This window comes from Phoenix dactylifera, chromosome 10 (genome assembly GCF_051530095.1).
Source record: "Phoenix dactylifera cultivar Ajwa chromosome 10, Ajwa_hap1_PhDact_Kaust_v1.1, whole genome shotgun sequence".
NCBI classification, from domain to species: domain Eukaryota; kingdom Viridiplantae; phylum Streptophyta; class Magnoliopsida; order Arecales; family Arecaceae; genus Phoenix; species Phoenix dactylifera.
This window is the reverse complement of record NC_143199.1, coordinates 24960610-24980530: the sequence shown is the minus strand read 5'-3', so window position 1 is coordinate 24980530 and position 19921 is coordinate 24960610. Positions and strand designations below refer to the sequence as shown.

Here is a 19921-nt window from a genome sequence, read left to right as displayed (position 1 = left end):
TGCTTTCGAGTTGTCCTAGACATCTTCTGCAAGAATTTTTGGTGGGGACATAGACCACCGTTTTCAGCACGTTTACAGGCGTCGCCAGCGTGCATAGCACTTTGGTCCATATACAGGGGCCCCAGTGTTATTTACTTGTGTGTGTTATTTACTTGTGTATTTCCCTTTTATTTATTATGCATTTTCGTCTCTATGTCAGTTGCTATTTTTAGCCAGCTAGTTATGGTTGTGTTTAGTTGTCTTAGTGACCCATGATGTCTTTGGATCATGGGTAGTTACATGATCACTTGTTGGGATCATGAGTAGTTAAATAGGGGGCTACATATGGAACCCCGTGTCTTTTTTTTTAGTTAGAATATTTGGAATGAAAATCTTGCTTTTGCAAAGGTACTCCCGAACTGGAGACCACTAGAGGAGGATTCCTCGAATCTGGTGGACTCCAGATCTTCTCCCCTTCTCTTTGTTCCCAGAATTTTCTATCCCGCATCAGTTTGGTATCAGAGCCAGCCAGGGCTTTACCTCTGTGCCAAAGCCCTGATCCTGTCTCCCTGTTCCCCTCCCTAAACCCCCCTCTCGGTTCACCCGTAGCAGTCATCAACCCAGGGATCTGGCATATGTACAGGCTGTCTCTGTTTTGTATGCCGCACGAGTTCTTCACAGCATACCTTGCACCACGGACGCCGGAGCGTGTTGAGCACCGACGACCAGTGCACAGTGCGAAAAAAAGGGAGAGTCTTGCGTCCCTTTTCTACTCCCTCTCGATCAGCTCTCACCAGAAGGAGCAAGGGGAGGGTTCTTCTCCTCTGATCTTACCAACCATGGGTTTCGTAACCAGCTGCCTTCCACCACTGCAGGCCACAGGATCCACTTTGCAGCAGTAGCCACAGAGATCGGACAACCTCTCGAAACCGTCGGAAGGCTGAGGGAGCACCGGTTAACGAGTAAGTCCCTCACCCGTCACCCAGTTCATTAGCCCGGATCCGCTCCAGAAAAAGAAAAAAAATAAAAAAAAAAGCTGCACATGAGTTGCATGTGCCCCAACCCACATGAGGCACACGTGCTCCACCGCACGAGTCGCACAAGCTAGTCAAAAAAAAAAAAATACCCCTTGGTCTGCCTCACGATCGGCCGCCCGCAAAGCCGCCGCCGGCAGGTCGCTGCAACGCCCTTCGCCGCCAGGCCGCCGTCGTCTGCCACTGCCGCCAGGCTGCCCTCGTCCGCCGTCACCGCTTTCCTCTACAAAAAAAAATACCTCTTCGTCTGCCTCACAACCGACCGCCCGCAAAGCCGCTGCCGACAGGTCACTGCGCCGCCCTTCGCCGCCGCCGCTCCGCCTCTCCTCTTCGCCGCCAGGCCGCCATCGCCGCTCTGTTGCGGACCCTCCTTATACACCACCGTTGGATCCCACCACCAAGGAGAGGTCCGGGCTCGGAAGCTACCAAAGGAGGGTCCTACCAAGACCAAGATCAAGGATCAAGCCAATTACTTGCTTGGAGGGATGGCCAAGCCTTGGCCAAGCCCCTTCACACTTGGCCGAACCTTGGCCAAGCACCCCCACATTCAGCCCGCCGCGCACACGACGACGCCCGCGCTTGCCCGCATGCATCCACGATCGTCCGCGCCCGCCACGTGCCCAACATCGCCCGCACGCACCGTGCCTATAGCATTAATGCCAAGCCTCGGCCAAGCATGCCCAACCTCGGCCGAGCACACCGCGCACATGTCCAAGCCTCGGCCGAGCACGCCGCGCACATGTCCAAGCCGCGGCCAAATGTTGCAAGACTGCATTGCTGCGGCGAGGTTCAGTATCCAGAACCTCGCCCGGCACACTGTAGCTGGCGAGGTTCTTTGGTCTGAACCTCGCCAGCTACAGTGCCCGGCGCGCCCAGGCCCAACGGACAGGCCTGGCGAGGTTCAGGACAGAACCTCGCCAGCTACAGTGCCGCGCGCCCGCCAGCCCGTCAGCACGCCCGCCCACGCGCGCCCGCGCCCAGCGCCCCGGGCGAGATTCGGCCGAGCGAACCTCGCCGCAGCTCGCGCGTGCCCTGCCGCGCGCCCTGCCGCCCCGCCTGCCGCGCGCCGCGCCCCGGCGCCGGTGCCGCGCCCTGCCAGCACCCCTGCCGCTCCCTGCCGAGCCCTGGCACGCCCCCTGCCGCGCCCCAACGCCTAGCCACGCCCCTGCCGCAAGCCCAGGTGCCCTATCAGCCTGTGCCCAGCCCTTGGCTGCCCTACTGCCGTGCCCAGCGCCCTGTCCAGCCAGCTGCCCCAGCCGCCTGCCAAGCCCTGCAGCAATGCCCTGCCACAGCCATGCCTTGCCCAGCCTGCTGCCCAGCCCTGCAGCAATGCCCTGCCACAGCCTTGCCAAAGGCCATGCCAGCCCAGCCATGACAGCCTTGCCAGCCATGCTGCCAGCTCATGCCACAGCCTAGCCAAGGGCCAATGCAGCCACCATGCCAAGGCTGCAGCCTTGTGCCACATGTCACCTAGGCCTTGGCCATGCCTAGGCCCTATGAAGTCATGTCTTAGCCACTTATTTGGGCAGCCATGTGAGGACTTGGATGCCTATAAATAAGCTTTGGAGAGGCACATTTTCGGGACCTTATGTCATATGTATTCTCTTGTATTTCGGCCTTAGGCTTGGGAGGGCTTTGCCCTATTGTATTCGGTCCTAGATTATGCTTGTAAGTTTCATTTTGGGAATAGAATCCACCTCAAGCTTTCCCCTAAATCCACTTGTGTTCTTGAGTTGTTTTCTTTTAAGACAAGGGTCGGGTCAAGCTGCAGCCAGTAGGCCCTCCCCTTGCCTTGATTTCCTTGGCTACTAAGTGCTCGGCACACAACCGGCGTTACCCGTTTGGCCTGCGTTCCTACGTTTCTAAGGCATCCGCAAGGAGCCAAGGTGCAAGGCTTGGTGTGGCGACTCGGGGCCAAGAGCCGCCCTCCAACAATGGTGCTTTCGTTGAGAAGTTTCATTAGGAAGATCTCTTCCTAAGAGGTAACGCCTACAACCTTAAGAAAATTTCAAATTCTATATTAGGTTGGGATAAGTTGTTTTACATTACATTGCATGTTTAGAAGTGAGGATTGCTTCATGATACCTTCATATTAATTGTTGAGCTTGTGGAAGGGTACATTAGAAGTTTATTATGCATGCATTGGTTTCTTAAATTTCGGCAACTTATCGTTCTTATTTGCAAAAGAGGAGTGAGCATTTTTTTTCTTGTGAAAGGGAACGGGTTGATCTCTACCTTGCTCATCATAGGGATGGTGCCAATGGGGAGGCTAATGATAGTACCCGGCACTATTTGACCCAATTATTCGGTGTAGGGTACATTAGGGACGACACAAGAGGGAGGCTAGTGGTAGTACCTCGTGCCCTTTCCTAACTACATCGGGTAGGAAGTAAATAGAGTTTCAAAACATCTCTCTTGGGAGAAAGAGAGTTTTACTTGTAATCTTTGTTATAATTGGAGAAGATTGAGTGGTGTTCATTCCAATTTTTATAAAAAGAGGAGGGTCGGTTCATCCCTTAGGTGATGACCAAAGGAGGTTAGAAGAGGTGATTTGGAGGGCAAATTTTTTTTATGGAGTCCGGAGGGTTAGAGTGAAAGAATTGGGTTAACATGGTAAACATCATGGAGGAGAGTGAGGCTTGTTTAAAGAGGGCAAATGAGACCCTATCCAAAATTAGAAAGGATCTAAGGGATAGGGAAGAAAGAGAAAAAAAATGAGTTCATGAGGATGAGAGAAGAAAGAAGAAAAGAAGGGAGAAGGGAGAAAGAAGTGAGGAGAGATGATGAAAAAAGAAGAGAAGAAAAGATAAGGAGTTGGGAGTATAGGAGTACTCAAGGAGCAAGAAGCTATGCTAGACACCATGGGGAGCATGGCTATGGGGAAAGTAGGTGGAGAGAGGGCCAATTGATGATGATAAAACGGGAGTTAGAGAAGGCCCGAGAGTGTATGAAGCTTGGGGCAAACCGTGATCATATGAGACAACCCAAAAAGGAGCTTTTTCATGCTCAAAAGCTTGAGGGCCAACCCGAGGAAACCAAGATGAGACAAGGGGGAAGCAAAGATGAAGCCACCAAATCTGAAAATTTAGAAAAAGAAAGGAAAGAGCTTGAACATGATGATGAGGCCGGAAGAAGTTCAAAAGTGGAGGAGGCCGACCCCCCTTTGCATGCCTTGCAAAGATCGTCCATCCTTCAAGCTACAACAAATGAGGTACCTTGGCCTTGCTTGACGAATTTTGCTTCCTTCGATAATATTTTGGTCCCTTCTCAACCCATGGAACAACACAAGGAACATGTGGAGGTTGTGTTGTCCATTTTGGATGAACACCACTTCCACATCAAGCTTGCAATACATACCCTCACCCAACCGGAGTTGGAGTGCTTTGCCCTCATTACTTTGGGAGAAGAAATGGAGGATGATCAATCAAAGTTTGAGGCCATGATTAAGTGGCCCTTGCCTAAGGTTGAGCCGGCACCAAGGAGATTTTTTGAATTGGCCGGCCGACATCATGATGAAAGGAACCGGCATGAAGAGGAGTTAGGGGGCCTACCTCCAAAGGTTCTAAAGGTTGCTTGAAGCTCATCGGGGGATTTTGAAAGAGGAGAAAGCAAGAAGAAGATATGGCAAGCGTTCATCCATTGGGGAGGAAGGATGCTTGAGAAGACTATGCCAAGGTTTCCCGGCGGTATCCACACTTTATCCTTGAGGACAAGGATAGTTTTCAAGGGAGGGGGAATGTTGCGGACCCCCCTTATACACCACCGTCAGATCCCACCACCAAGGAGAGGTCCGGGCTCGGAAGCTACCGAAGGAGGGTCCTACCAAGACCAAGATCAAGGATCGAGCCAATTACTTGCTTGGAGGGATGGCCGAGCCTTGGCCAAGCCCCTTCACGCTTGGCCAAGCCTCGGCCGAGCATCTTCACACTTGGCCGAACCTTGGCCAAGCAACCCCACATTCAGCCCGTCGCGCGCACGACGCCGCCCGCACTTGCCCGCATGCATCCGCGGTCATCCGTGCCCGCCGCGTGCCCGACATCGCCTGCACGCACCGTGCCCATACCATCAATGCCAAGCCTTGGCCAAGCATGCCCAACCTCGGCCGAGCACGCCGCGCACATGTCCAAGCCTCGGCCGAGCATGCCCAACCTCGGCCGAGCACACCGCATGCTTGCCGCGGCCAAATGTTGCAAAACTGCAGGTTCAGACCAAAGAACCTCGCCAACTACAGTGTGCTGGGTCACAGAACCTCGCCAGCTACAGTGTGCCGGGCGAGGTTCTGGATACTGAACCTCGCCAGCTACAGTGCCGGGTGCGCCCAGGCCCAGCGGACAGGCCTGGCGAGGTTCGGGACAGAATCTCGCCAGCTACAGTGTCGCGCGCCCGCCAGCCCGTCAGCACGCCCGCGCATGCCCGCCTGACCGTGCGCCCCGGGCGAGGTTCGGCCCAGCGAACCTGCCGCGCGCCCTGCTGCCGCCTGCCGCGCCGCCCCTGCCGCGCGCCGCGCCTCAGCGACCCTGCCGCGCCTCGGCGCCCCTGCCGCGTGCCCAGGCGCCCTGCCAGCCTGTGCCCAGCCCCTAGCCGCCCTATCCAGCCAGCTGCCCCAACCGCCTGCCAAGGCCTTGCCACCGCCATGCCTTGCCCAGCCTGCTGCCCAGCCCTGCATCAATGCCCTGCCAGCCCTGCCACAGCCTTGCCAAAGGCCATGCCAGCCCAGCCATGCCTATTGCCAGCCATGACAGCCATGCTGCCAGCCCATGCCACAGCCTAGCCAAGGGCCAATGTTGCAGCCACCATGCCAAGACTGCAGCCTTGTGCCACATGTCACCTAGGCCTTGGCCATGCCTAGGCCCTATGAAGCCATGTCTTAGCCACTTCTTTGGGCAGCCATGTGAGGACTTGGATGCCTATAAATAAGCCTTGGAGAGGCACATTTTAGGGACCTTATGTCATATGTATTCTCTTGTATTTCGGCCTTAGGCTTGGGAGGGCTTTGCCCTATTGTATTCGGTCCTAGAGTGTCTCTAAGGACTTGGGCTAGTGAGAACCCATCATAGTTCCACTAGATTATGCTTGTAAGCTTCATTTTGGAAATAGAATCCACCTCAAGCTTTCCTCAAAATCCACTTGTGTTCTTGAGTTGTTTTCATTCAAGACAAGGGTCGGGTCAAACTGCAGCCAGTAGGCCCTCCTCTTGCCTTGATTCCCTTGGCTACTAAGTGCTCGGCAAACAACCGGCGTTACCCGTTCGGCCCGCGTTCCTACGTTTCTAAGGCATCCGCAAGGAGCCAAGGTGCAAGGCTTGGTGTGGCGACTCGGGGCCGAGAGCCGCCCTCCAACATGCTCTCCTCTGCGACCGCACACGCCGTTGCCCCGATCACGTCGCCGCCACCTTCATCTTCTCCGCTGCCTCCACCCTCCAACCCTCGAGTTCACCCTGTTTCTTCTCCCTCCCAGCTCACCGAGACCCCTCTCCCTCCCATATCTCATCCCTCAAACGCTAATCCCCTTTCTTCTTCTCCCTCCTATCTCACCGAGACCCCTCTTCCCCCGCGCTGCCGCCACCACCTCTATCACCAACTCCACCCTCTGCCCTCACCGCTTCCACACGCCTATGCCGTCTTCAGCAGCATCTTCCACAAATCGCCGGGCCCCGGTTCTGCGCTCCGATTCTATCATCCATACTCTTCTACTGATTCAGATCTGTAAGAAAAGGTCGTATCTTTCCTTTAAATAATTTTTCAGCCTTTCCTTATAAACTAGTTTATCTCTAGATTGCTATTTCTTTTACTTTATGTTGTCGGTTTGAGATAGGACCTTAATTTTATAAGAGCCTGTGCCCCTTGAAAACACATATTGAGCCTCACAAGTTATTTTTCAAACCCTCGAAAGGCAACTAGGAAATTTACTTGAAGCCCTAATCAATTTGAAGGACCCCACTTTCAATTGATTAACCTGCGAAGATTTTGCATGACCAGGCCAAGGTTGGCAGTATCTAAGGCCGTGATATTAAGTTATCACCTGTGCTAATTCGAAAGTAATCGAGACTCTGTCATAAGTCTTTTATTCAAGGTTGTCGATTTTAATCTGAATATTAATATCTAGAATTTTCATATTCTAGAGCATGACAACTCGTAGCGGTACATCCTATTCACATGAGATGTCTACCAACCCAAACCAACAGGTGTTAGATGCCATTACGACATTAGAAACCAGGTTAGAAGCAAGGATTACTGACCTTGAAACTAGGATGAACACTCGCTTGACTTCAGCGGAAAATTCAATCACCAACCTCCAAGTTACTAACAACGATAGAGAGTCTGAACTTGGTGAGTTTAAACCGCCCTGCCCACGAGGCCTTAGGCAACAATACCAGAGGGACTATCCAAGAACGCGTGAGACACCAGATGAGCGTGTAATGCGCAGTATTAAGATAGAAGCACCAAGTTATGATGGTCGCCTCAACCCAAAAATCTTCATTGACTGGCTCGCTGATATGGACCATTACTTTGATTGGTATAGTCTATCTGAAGATCGCAGAGTTCATTTTGCAAAAATGAAGCTCATTAGTCCCGCCAAGTTACATTGGAATACAATAGAAAACGTGCTTGCTAGAGCTAGGCAACCCCCTGTGGTACAATGGGATGAAATAAAGGAGAAATTAAAGAAAAAATATCTCCCCATATCCTATAAGAGTCACTTGTTAGATCGGTTGCAACGACTGACTCAAGGAAACAAACTTGTGTCTAAGTACATCGCTCACTTTGATGAGTTCTTCATGCGATGCAATGCACGCGAGAGTGTAGAGCTGACCCTTTCTAGATTTAGGTCTGGATTGCAAGATGACCTACAAAAAGAGCTTATTCTACGCAAGGTCAATTCTTTAGAACATGCCTATCAACTTGTCCAAGACATCGAGAGTTACAATTTCGTTAATGCCTCACTGAAGAAGAAACTAGAATGCTTTCCATGGCCGACCCACTCCCATCATCAAAATAATTACCGATCGCCTCAAACCGAAAAAGAATAGTTAGTTGCATTTGATCGAGATCAGGACCCCCCAACGGTGTTTTGATCTTAAGGAGTCAAACCACAAGTTCGCCCATGGGAGTCAAACTAACACTTGGGGTAAGCCCAATAATAGAAATCAAGCGACAGAGTCCCAAAAATTTAATGATCAGAAGAATAAGGGAATTTTAGGTGAACCTTCCAAAGTTTCTCAAGATCAGTGTTACAGATATTTCGGTTTTGGGCATAAAGCTAGTCAATGTCCTACTAAGAAAACACTGATCATCGAAGAAGAACAAAATGATGAAGATGAGTTGGTCTACAAGCCTGAGGTTGACCCTGAAGATTCAGATGAAGGTGAGGAGCCCGGTTCACTTGAGGGTTCCACTCCTTTAGGCGTAGTTAGGTGAGTCCTTACACAACCTAAGCAAGATGATGACTGGAGGCGCCGATCCATATTTCACACCTATATTAAATGTGGCGAACATAACTGCAAAGTTATCACCGACAGTAGGAGTAGCGTCAATGTTGTATCCACAAAAACTGTCAAGAAGCTACAGTTAAAGACAGTGCCCCATCCTAATCCTTATAATGTGTCTTGGGTGGACAAAACCGCCGTACCAGTCACTGAGCGTTGCCTAGTCCAAATCAACTTTTCTGAATATAACGATAAAATCTGGTGTGATGTTATTCCCATGGATGTTGGACACATCATCCTTGACAGACCATGGCTTTATGATTTGGATGTGACCATTTATGACAAATCCAATTCCTGTTCTTTTATTTATCAAGGAAAGAAAATTCGTCTGAACCCTTTGCCTCCTAGGCCCTCTATTGCTGGAAAGAAGGATGTGAAGGTTGAAAAGCGCCTTCAAATTATTAGTCCTAAGGAGTTTGAGAAAGCAACAACCCAAGAATCCATAGTTATTGTGTTAATTTCCAAAGAAGTTGCTCCTGATTTCCAAATAGATTTCCCGAATGAAGTTCATCATGTTCTGGAAGAATTTAAGGATATCTTCCCTGAGGACCTTCCTGCTGAGCTCCCTCCTATGCGTGATATTCAGCACGCCATAGACTTGGTCCCAGGGGCAACTTTTCTGAACTTGCCTTATTATAGACTCAATCCGATGGAACACGCCGAATTGAAACGGCAAGTTGATGAACTACTCCAAAAGAGATTCATCCGAGAGAGTCTTAGCCCGTGCGCAGTGCTTGCACTTCTGACGCCCAAAAAAGATGGCACCTGGAGAATATGTGTGGATAGCAGGGCAATTAATAAGATAACGGTTAAGTATCGATTTCCAACACCACGATTGGATGACATGCTCGACATGATGGCAGGTGCCACTATTTTCTCCAAAATTGACCTTAAGAGTGGTTACCACCAAATCCGTATCCGCTCTAGTGATGAATGGAAAACAGCTTTCAAAACAAGGATGGATTAGACGAGTAGCTAGTCATGCCCTTTGGGTTGACAAATGCACCTAGTACATTTATGCGAATCATGACTCAAGTGCTAAGACCTTTTATAGGAAAATTCCTTGTAGTCTATTTTGACGATATCTTAATTTATAGCAAAAGCAAGGAACAACACCTTGAGCACTTACGTTTGGTCTGCAACTCGCTTAGGAAAGAAAGCTTATATGTGAACCTTAAGAAATGTTCATTTATGACTGATCGTGTTATCTTCTTAGGGCTTGTCATGTCTTCCGAGGGTGTTTCAGCAGACCCACAAAAGGTCCAAGCTATTCTTGAATGGCCCGAACCCACTACATTATTTGAGGTGCGAAGCTTCCACGGCTTAGCCACCTTTTATAGGAAGTTCATCAAGAACTTTAGTACGATCACTGCACCGATTACGGATTATATCCAAAAAGGTGAATTTCATTGGACCGCCGCAGCCTCCAAGGCGTTTCAAGAGATCAAGACTAGAATGACAGAAGCTCCAGTCATGTGCCTCCCAGATTTTACTAAAGTTTTTGAAGTCTCTCGTGATGCATCTGGTATAGGTATAGGTGGAGTCTTAAGCCAAGAAAAACATCCTATCGCATACTTCAGTGAGAAGCTGAATGACGCCAAATGGAAGTATTCCACCTATGACAGAATTTTACGCAGTTGTACAAGTGCTGCGTCACTAGCGTCACTATTTGTTACCTCAAGAATTTGTCTTATATTCCGATCATGAAGCTTTGAGGTACTTGAATTCCCAGAAACGATTGAGTTTCCGACACGGAAAGTGGGCTAAATTTCTTCAAGAATACACCTTTGTGTTATGTCATAAAGCAGGAATTGACAATAAGGCAGCTGATGCCTTAAGTCGACGTATAGCATTACTTTTTTCAATAAGCATAAAGGTTACTGGATTTGAGCGTATGATTGAAGACTATGCATCTTGTCCAAACTTCGTTGAGATTTATGCTAGCATGTTAGCAGGTCGCACCAGGAACAATAGTGACTACCTTGTGGTAGATGCTTTCCTGTTCAGAGAAAACAAGCTGCGTATTCCTCAAACGTCCCTTAGAGATTTTCTTGTTTGGGAACTCCATGCGGGAGGAATAGCTGGCCATTTTGGTAGAAATAAAACTATTGATATGGTCGAACAAAGATTTTATTGGCCTAGTTTAAAAAGGGATGTTGCAAAAATCGTTAGTCAGTGTCGTACTTGTCACTTATCCAAGCAGCGCAAACAAAACACTGGCTTATATACCCCCCTTCCCGTCCCTGATCGTCCTTGGCAGGACATTAGATGGATTTTGTGCTAGGGCTACCAAAGATTGGAAGCATCATTCCATTCTCATGGTAGTGGATCAGTTTTCTAAGATGGCACATTTTTGGCCCACTTCAAAGATTTCTGACGCCTCCAAAGTTGCGAGGATAATCTATGACGAGGTAGTTAGGCTCCACGGATTTCCTAAATCGGTAGTGACTGATAGAGATGTCAAATTTGTTAGTTATTTTTGGAAGACCCTCTAGAATCTTATAGGCATGAAGCTTAAATATTCCACAGCATATCACTCCCAGACAGATGGTCAAACTGAGGTGGTCAACCGCAGCCTAGGAAACCTTCTAAGATGTTTAGTGGGTGACCACCCGAAAAATTGGAATCTTCTCCTATCCACGACTGAATTTGCCTACAATAGCTCTGTAAACAGGACCTCTGGTTTGAGTCCTTTCGAAATTGTTTTAGGCTACGTCCCGCGAAAACCTATTGATCTTATCCCAGTAGCACCTAACAACAAAATTTCTGAGACCGCCAAATCTTTTGCGCAACACATGCAAAACTTACATAAAGAGATTAATAAGAAAATTGAAATCAATAATGCGAGATATAAAATGGCTATTGACTTGCGTCGACGTTATCAAGAATTTAAAGTGGGTGATGATGTAATGATCAGAATCAGATCTGAACGGTTTCCACCAGGAAACGTTAGAAAATTGCATGCCCGAAGTATGAGTCCATACAAAATTCTGAAACAGGTTGGATCTAATGCATATGCGGTGGATATTTCAAGTGATTTTGGGATTAATCTAGTTTTTAATGTAGAAGACTTAGTTGCTTACAGAGGTCCGACAACTATTCCTGAAGACCCATTCACAGAGCCTGATACTGACCTCACATCCAATTTTAAAATATATCTCCTACTCCTGCCTTGCCTCCTGTACCTTTTTCTCCGCAGATCACGGACACAGTGGAACAAATTTTGGATGATCAGATTGTTAGTACGCAAAGCGGTGGATATCAGCGATATCTTGTCAGATGGTATGGTCGATCTCAGTCAGATGATACCTGGATTAGCAGAGATGAGCTTTAGCGACTTGCTTCCGACCTGTTGGAGCATTACTAGAGCTCTGTTTCGCCAGAGGCGAACTCTTCTTAGCTGAGGAGAGTTGGTGGAGACACAGACCACCGTTTTCAGCACGTTTACAGGCGTCGCTGGCGTGCATAGCACTTTGGTCCATATGCAGAGGCCCCAGTGTTATTTACTTGTGTTATTTACTTGTGTATTTCCCTTTTATTTATTATGCATTTTCGTATTTATGTCAATTGCTATTTTTAGCCAGCTTGTTATGGTTGTGTTTAGTTGTCTTAGTGACCCATGATGTGTCTTTGGATCATGGGTAGTTACATGATCACTTGTTGGGATCATGGGTAGTTATATAGGGGGCTACATATGAAACCCCATGCCTGTTTTCTTAGTCAGAATATTTGGAATGAAAATCTTGCTTTTGCAAAGGTACTCCCGAATTGGAGACCACTAGAGGAGGATTTCTCGAATCTGGTGGACTCCAGAATTCTCTGTCTTGCATCAGTTTTAGCACCAGAAGTGTAAAAGTGATGGTTGATACCCAGAATCCAAGATGGATTCCTTTTTAAAACCAGTTGTAGTTCTGTAGTAATGGGATTATCATGATGATGTTAAACAGGTCAGCAATTTGGAATACATCAATGGTAAGCCTAAAATCTTTTTAGATTGGAATGTAACATCTAGTATTATTTTCTTTATACATTTACGGTCCATATATATTTTGTTACAAACATACAATATTTTACTCATTAGGCCTTGGTTCAACTTGAGCATTTTATATGTTTTCTCGGGTTCATTCCCAAGTGTTTTGTTGTTTATGGACCTGCACATATTAGGGGAAACCATTGAGCTCAAAGCAGAATAAATAGTACAACAGATGTTTCACTAACGGGTATTAAGTTGCCAATTATAGAGTCATTCACCATGATAGGATAAATGAAAATGGGAAGGCACACAATCTGACTAAACAAACCATGGAACTCCTCTTCCACATTGTCTTTCAATCTTCTTTCCCACTTGCACCTCTCGTCTCTCTGTTTCTTTCCTTTAATCATCAACTCCACCATAAAAGGTTATATGGTCCTTCTCCAATATAGGACCCGCACACATAACCTACCGTCAGACATCATATTCCATGGAGTATGATCTTCCACAAACCTTCCCTCCTTATATGGTGGGTATGTTCTAAGGTCACAGTATGTTGTTGAAATCCATTCCCCCCATGCAACAATGGCCAGGACAATATCAAACTCACTATCAAGGCAACTATCTTGGACAAGATCAGTCACATTATCAGCAAGAATGGTGGTGGCAATATTCAGGAAGGCATCAGATCGACTAGCCTAACCATGAACATGATCTGGACATCTAAAAGGCTCATAGACACTCTAGAGGGGACTACCAGTTAGTGGGCAATATCTACTTTTCTGAAAGTATTTATGCATTAAAATGTTGAAGTTAGATAATGTAGTATTTTAATTTATGAAAGACCAAGAAGATGCCTGATGAATAAAGAGCATTATAGCACCAATTTATAAGAATAGTTATGTTCAAAATTGTTCTACCCATCGTGATATTGAACTTATGAGCCATACTATGAGTTCATAGAATCTAAGAGAGTGTGATTGAGCACAGATTGAGGTGTAACATTAAAGCATTGGAGAATCAATTAAATTTTATGCCAAGAGGGTCGACTATGGAAGCTATTTTTCTTCTTCAGAGATTAATGGAGAAGTATAGAGAAAACAGATAAGATCTTCCTATAGTATTTATTAACCTTGAAAAAGCATATGATAGAGTCCCTAGAAGAGTCTTATGGTAAGTGTTAAAAAAGAAAGGAGTTTACCTTAGATATATTAACATAATAAACGATATGTCCAATGGAATGATTACTATTATGAGAACTAGTGGCATACTAATGAATTTCCGATCACAATACGTCTATTCTAAGGATCTTCTCTAGGTCCTTACCTTTTTGCGCTAGTTATAGATGAGCTTACTAGACATATTCAAGACGATGTTCCTTGGTGCATACGGATAATATAGTCATAGTGGAAAAAATTAAGGTCAAGGTTAATCATAATTAGAACTATGGATGAGTGCATTAGAATCAAAGGATTTTAGGTTAAGTAGGACCAAGATGAAATACATGGAATGTAATTTTAGTAAACTTAGAAATAGAGATGAACGTATAGTGAAAATTGAAAAACATGAAGTGTCTAAGCATGATTATTTTTGGTATTTACGGTCTTTTACTCATAAGGAAGAGGAAATCGAAGAAAATGTTATCCATTGGTTTAAAACATACTAGATAAAACGGAGAAGTACAACTAAAGTATTATGTGATCGTAGAATACCTACCAAGTTAAGGAAAAAATTTTATAGGGCAGACAAACAACCAACTATTCTTTATGGTACAGAATGCTGTACAATTAGAAAATAACATGTGCACATTCTAAGTATGACCAAGATGACAATGTTAAAATGAATGTATGGTAATACAAGAAAAGATAGAATAAAAAATAAAACCATTCGTAAAAAAATGGAGGTAGTATAAATTAACGACAAATTGAGAGAAGCACGACTTAGATGGTTTGGACATGTACAACGTAGATCGAGGAATGCACCAGTACGAAGGTGTGTTTTTTGATACATATAAAAGGAAAAAAGAGAAGGTAGAGGTAGGGTGAGAATTGAATTATATGGGATGTCGTAGTAAGGAAGGACTTGATATCTAACATCCTTTAAAAAATGTAGCCCTAAACCAAGCAGAATGTAGGAAAAGGATTCATGCAACCGTCCCCAGCAAATACATGTTTTATTTGAACTTATTGTTATTTTCTCTAATTGTTTATGAATCATGGTATCAATATCATACCATGTTGATGTCGAAAAATGAAAACCCTAGGACCATGAAAAATTCTTTTCCATTTATTTCTACAAACCAATGATTAGATCCAATGCAAAAAATATTATCAAATGTTCATGTACAATTCCATCCATGCTCACTAAAGCAAGACAATTTGAAGTCCTTTTGTTTGGCTCTTGATTGGGCCTTCCTCAATGTTCATCGCAAATGCCATGCCATTTAGATTAATCATCATCACATTACCCTCCATTGACATAACTTCTGTTTTCATGAACCTGTAAAATAGATGCATCATTGGAAGAGTCCGGAAACTAGATGATCTTGAAAGTCATTGTTAACAAGCCTTTTCCCATCTAATTTGTTTCAGCATTTTTAAACCCTCCTTGCCATTTGTTCATCATCCAAGAAAACACAACTCAAAATTAAGATGGATCCAAGAAAGGGGCCCAGTATAAAACCTACATGGCTAGGTGGTGGGTGGTGAAATCTTTGTCTGCAAAGAGTCTAAGAGAAAGGGGTGCAATGAAAACTTTGACATGTGGAGCTGTATCCATCTAAAAGGCACAAATAGCCAAAGAGCCAAATGAAATACAGTCCGCCACTTGTTTATACAAAGAACTGTATAAATTCCATACCTATGAAAGACTTCGATTTTTTACATGCAACTCCTCACGCTTCTTTAGACATTTCTCACCTCTATGCTGAACCATTCGCAACAGCTGAAAACCACACCCAACCTGTGTTTCTTGAATCTTTATTGAGAATACAATTTAGCCGTACGTTGAACATAACCAAATAACCATCATGGGTTTAACAAATTCTGTCATCATTCCCATTTCTAAAGAATTCATAAGACTTCATTTATCACTTGAACCTAGAAATAGACAGCATTAGTGCATTACCACTAAAGTAGTGGCAACACTGCAGCATTATACCCTAATATCCCAAAATTTCACATAAATATATATACATATACATATATAGGACCTTCACGATAGACAGTTTCAAACAAATGTCCTCCAGATACTCTTTGCAGCCCATGTTAATTTTGGTTATTTTAAATAAGCCATCAAATCTGCAATATAATTGGTTAACTTCTAAAAGAACCATTCATATCGCTTCTAAGTGCTCTTAGCAATAGTAGCAAATACTTCCAAGCATGGTAAAACATAAATAACAAAATATTGAAATACCTTATTAAGAAATATGCTTCTCTTTGATTTGAAAATCCAGAGACAACCAAAGAAGTGACAAGAGATAAAGCAAATGACTCGAGACAACCAAAGAAATGACTCGAGATAAAGCAAATGACTCGAGAAAACCAAAGAAATGACAAGAATCCAAGCCTTTACCAATGTACTCTATTATGAGAATCCAAAGAGGAGGCATTCATGGCTTTTGTAGGTTAATCCTAAAGTACTGCATAAACCCTTACCAGAATGGTTCCATAGATGGTGGACATATTTTGGGCCAGATATTAATATATAGCCCAAAGAAATAATGAATTATTTTGAAGAATGGGTGGATCATCATCCTACCATCAACAAGCTCACACATGAATACATCTCTTCCGAGCTCTGTCCAATGATGTTCATAATAGAGAACAAAATCCTCTGGATATGGAAATGGATCATATCTGCGGAAATGAAGAAGGAAGAAAATATTCTTGTCCTAAAAAGAAAATTTTTATATAAGTGGTGGCTGAGAATACCCAAGAAAAAACTTGATGATATCATCGCCACTATAAAATCCAATTTAATATCATTTAAAAATAATCATGCTGAATCACAGCAGCCAGAAGATAGTACTGACAGTTATTTTGCCGGTCTGAAGAATAAATTTTCCAGAAAATATCCTCAATGTACTCCTGAAGAAATTATGGCTAAATGCCTGGACCATATGAAACAACAGTTCTGCTCTACATTTGAAGCAGAGCCAAAAGGGACAATGTCCATTGCATCAAAAACTTCATCTTGTTCTACACCTGAATATCAGAACAAATACAGATGCCTTGCAAAAGAGTCCTAGGATCCCTATGCAGCGGATACCCAGTCTCCTGAAGAAGAAGAAGAACAGTCTTTTCATGCACAAAAGCTTCGTGCATAAGAATTGACAGAAGCCATGTGGCAGAAAGTTCTGGCCACAAGACCAAGAAAAGAAGCAGTAAAAACTAGACCAATCAGGTCTAATGCAAGTACGGACAAAGAACCAGCCCATCATTCTGATTAATTACCAACAGAATGAATCAGCTAGAATTAAAGCTGAGTCACCATCAATTATCCCGAAGGAATCTCCTTTCGGCAGAAGGACATCAATTTTATGTCTACATCAGCACAACTTTCGGTCGAAGAAATCCTCTCTAGCCAACAAAGAGAATCATCTTTATTAAAGCTGTCTAATGTCAAATCAGCCTTAGCCAACATATCATGCCAGCACAACACTACGGATGAAGAAATGTCTTCTCCAGCTAGCAAAAAGAATCCACTTTTGAAAAAGCCACTTTTTGAAAACGAGCTTTAGTCCCATCAAGCTACTCTGACAGAAGGAATCACCACCGACCAGAGGAAAAGAAAGATGCTTTACGAAAAGCCGCTTTTATAAAAGAAAGATGCCTTGCTTTATTTTCTGCTTTGAGTCTTTTCGGTCTTTCTGTTCTCTTCTTTATGTCAAGTTATTGTTTTATCTGTCGACCATGCGTGGCAGACTAACTTTCGAACTCCAAAATGAATTGGAATCCAACTTTGCAACTTGGTCTATATAAGATGATGCCCTCGCACTTGCAAAGGCAGAACCTTTCAGACCTTTGGAGTAATTGAATCTCTTTTCTCCACATATGTCTGAGCTTGCGTTCTTTCCTCCTCCACTTCCTTTTCCCTCTCCATCTTTTACGGAAGTTTGCATAAAAACTTCATTTATTTTGGTAAAAAACCTGACTCAATCAGTGATCTTAGGAATGCCTTTCCTAAATGGAATTATGCCAATAATAAGAATAGATGATAATGGTATCTATTCCAAAAAGCAAGGAAAAAAAAATAATATTTTTCTTTATTACAAAACCATAAACAAAGGTTATTAATGAGACAAGAAACCTTCTTATCAAAAAGGAAAAACAATTAGATTTCCTTAAACAAGAAGCTAATATGCTTATTATAGAAAAAAAGTGACAAGATCCTTATATGATCCAGAAAATTAAGGATCTAGAAAAACAGTTTAGAGAAGAAATCTGCAACGAATTACCTTATGCATTCTGGTCTAGAAAAAAACATGTTTTCCTGCCTTATGAAAGCTCTTTCAATGAGAAAAATATACCAACGAAGGCCAGACCAGCACAGATGAATAGAGAATATCTAGATTTGTGTAAAAAGAAAATTAATACACTTCTAAACATAGGATTAATTAGAAAATCTCAATCCCCATGGAGTTGTACAGCATTCTACGTTAATAAAAATGCAGAAAAAGAAAGAGTACCAAGATTGGTAATTAATTACAAACCCTTAAATAAGGTATTAAAATGGATAAGGTATCCATTGCCCAATAAGAAAAACCTCTTAGACAGGCTAAGTGAGGCATTAATCTTTTCTAAATTTGATTTAAAATTAGGATACTGGCAGATTCAAATTGAAGAATCTGACAGATATAAGACAGCATTTACAGTACCATTTGGGCATTATGAATGGAACATAATGCCATTTGGTTTAAAAAATGCTCCCTCTGAATTTCAGAGTATAATGAATGAGATTTTTAATCCATTTTCTAAATTCATCATTACTTATATTGATGATGTCTTAGTGTTTTCTAAATCAATAGAACAACACATTAAAGACTTAAAGATTTTTAAAATGGTAGCCATAAAAAATGGTTTAGCAATATTTGCTAGAAAAATGAGTCTTTTCCAAACCAAAATAAGATTTTTGGGTCATTATATCAACCAAGGAAAAATAGTCCCAATAGAAAGAAGTATAGAATTTGCATCCAAATTTTCGGATGAAATAATAAACACCAAACAGCTTCAAAGATTCTTAGGAAGCTTAAATTATGGGTCCGGACTATTATAAAGATTTGGCACAGGATACTGCAATTCTATACAAAAGGTTAAATAAAGAACATGTACCATGAAGTCAGAAACATACTGACACGGTAAGACAAATCAAGTCTAAGGTAAGGAATCTACCTTGCTTATCTTTATCAAATCCTAATTGGTTTAAGATTGTATAAACCAATGCTTCAGACATTGGTTTTGGAGGAATATTAAAACAATTAGATCTAAATAATGGTAAAGAAATTCTGGTAAGATTTGTCTCTGGTAAGTGGAATCCAACTTAGAGCAAATATTCAACAATCAAAAAAGAAATATTTTCAATAGTAAAAAGCATTTCAAAATTTCAAAATGATCTGTTGAACCAGCCATTTTTGCTGAGAATAGACTGTTGTGCAGTCAAACAGATCATAGAAAAGGATGTCAAAAATTTGGTATCCAAGCAAATATTTGTTGGATAGCAGGCACAAATGTCTGTCTTTGATTTTCAAATTGAATATATTAAATCTGAAGATAATTTTCTTCCAGATTTTCTAACTAGAGAGTTTTTGCAGAAATGATTCCAAGCCGAGGATCATATGATCGAGGCAGAAAATCTTCTGCTCGATGTCAGGGGACGCAGTGCCAATGCACTTCCCATGAGCACAGAGAATGTTTTGTCTCATTATGATCGGGGACGCAGTGCCAATGCACTTCCCAAAATTCCACAAATGGTGGATTTGGCAACCTATCTCGGAAAAAAAAGAGAAAGTTGGCCAAGAACAACAAATAAATGTTGTCTCGGAAGGAATTACTTTGCAATCAACTTCATCGTCGAGCCCACCGATGAAGAAAGTAGTACAAAAAAATATTCTAGATGTACTTATTCGGAAAAGAAATCCGAAGAGATAATTATGTACCTGGATCATAATGAAGTAAATAATCTGAATGATCCATGGTTCATATGTCAAAAATATTTTGACGAACGGGGTTATCTGTTATTAAAAGGGAAAAACAGAGTAGTTATGGAAGCACTCCTGCTCCATACTAATTCTGTGGAAATTAATCATAATTTTCATAATAATTCTATCAGGAGTGGTATAATAAATTTCAGCAAATGCACAATTCACAAGGTGATTCAACCCAATGAATGGGGACTTGACCCAAATCAGGGCAAGCATATCACAGTGCATGGGCAAATAGTCTTAGT

General features: G+C 43.4%; 1 protein-coding gene across 1 annotated transcript in view; it reads right to left on the bottom strand.

The window, feature by feature from the left end:
- Positions 1–19921, bottom strand: part of LOC103717408 (kinesin-like protein KIN-UB) — a 65276-nt gene that overhangs the window by 5160 nt on the left and 40195 nt on the right. The gene's annotated exons all lie outside the window — the stretch shown is intronic.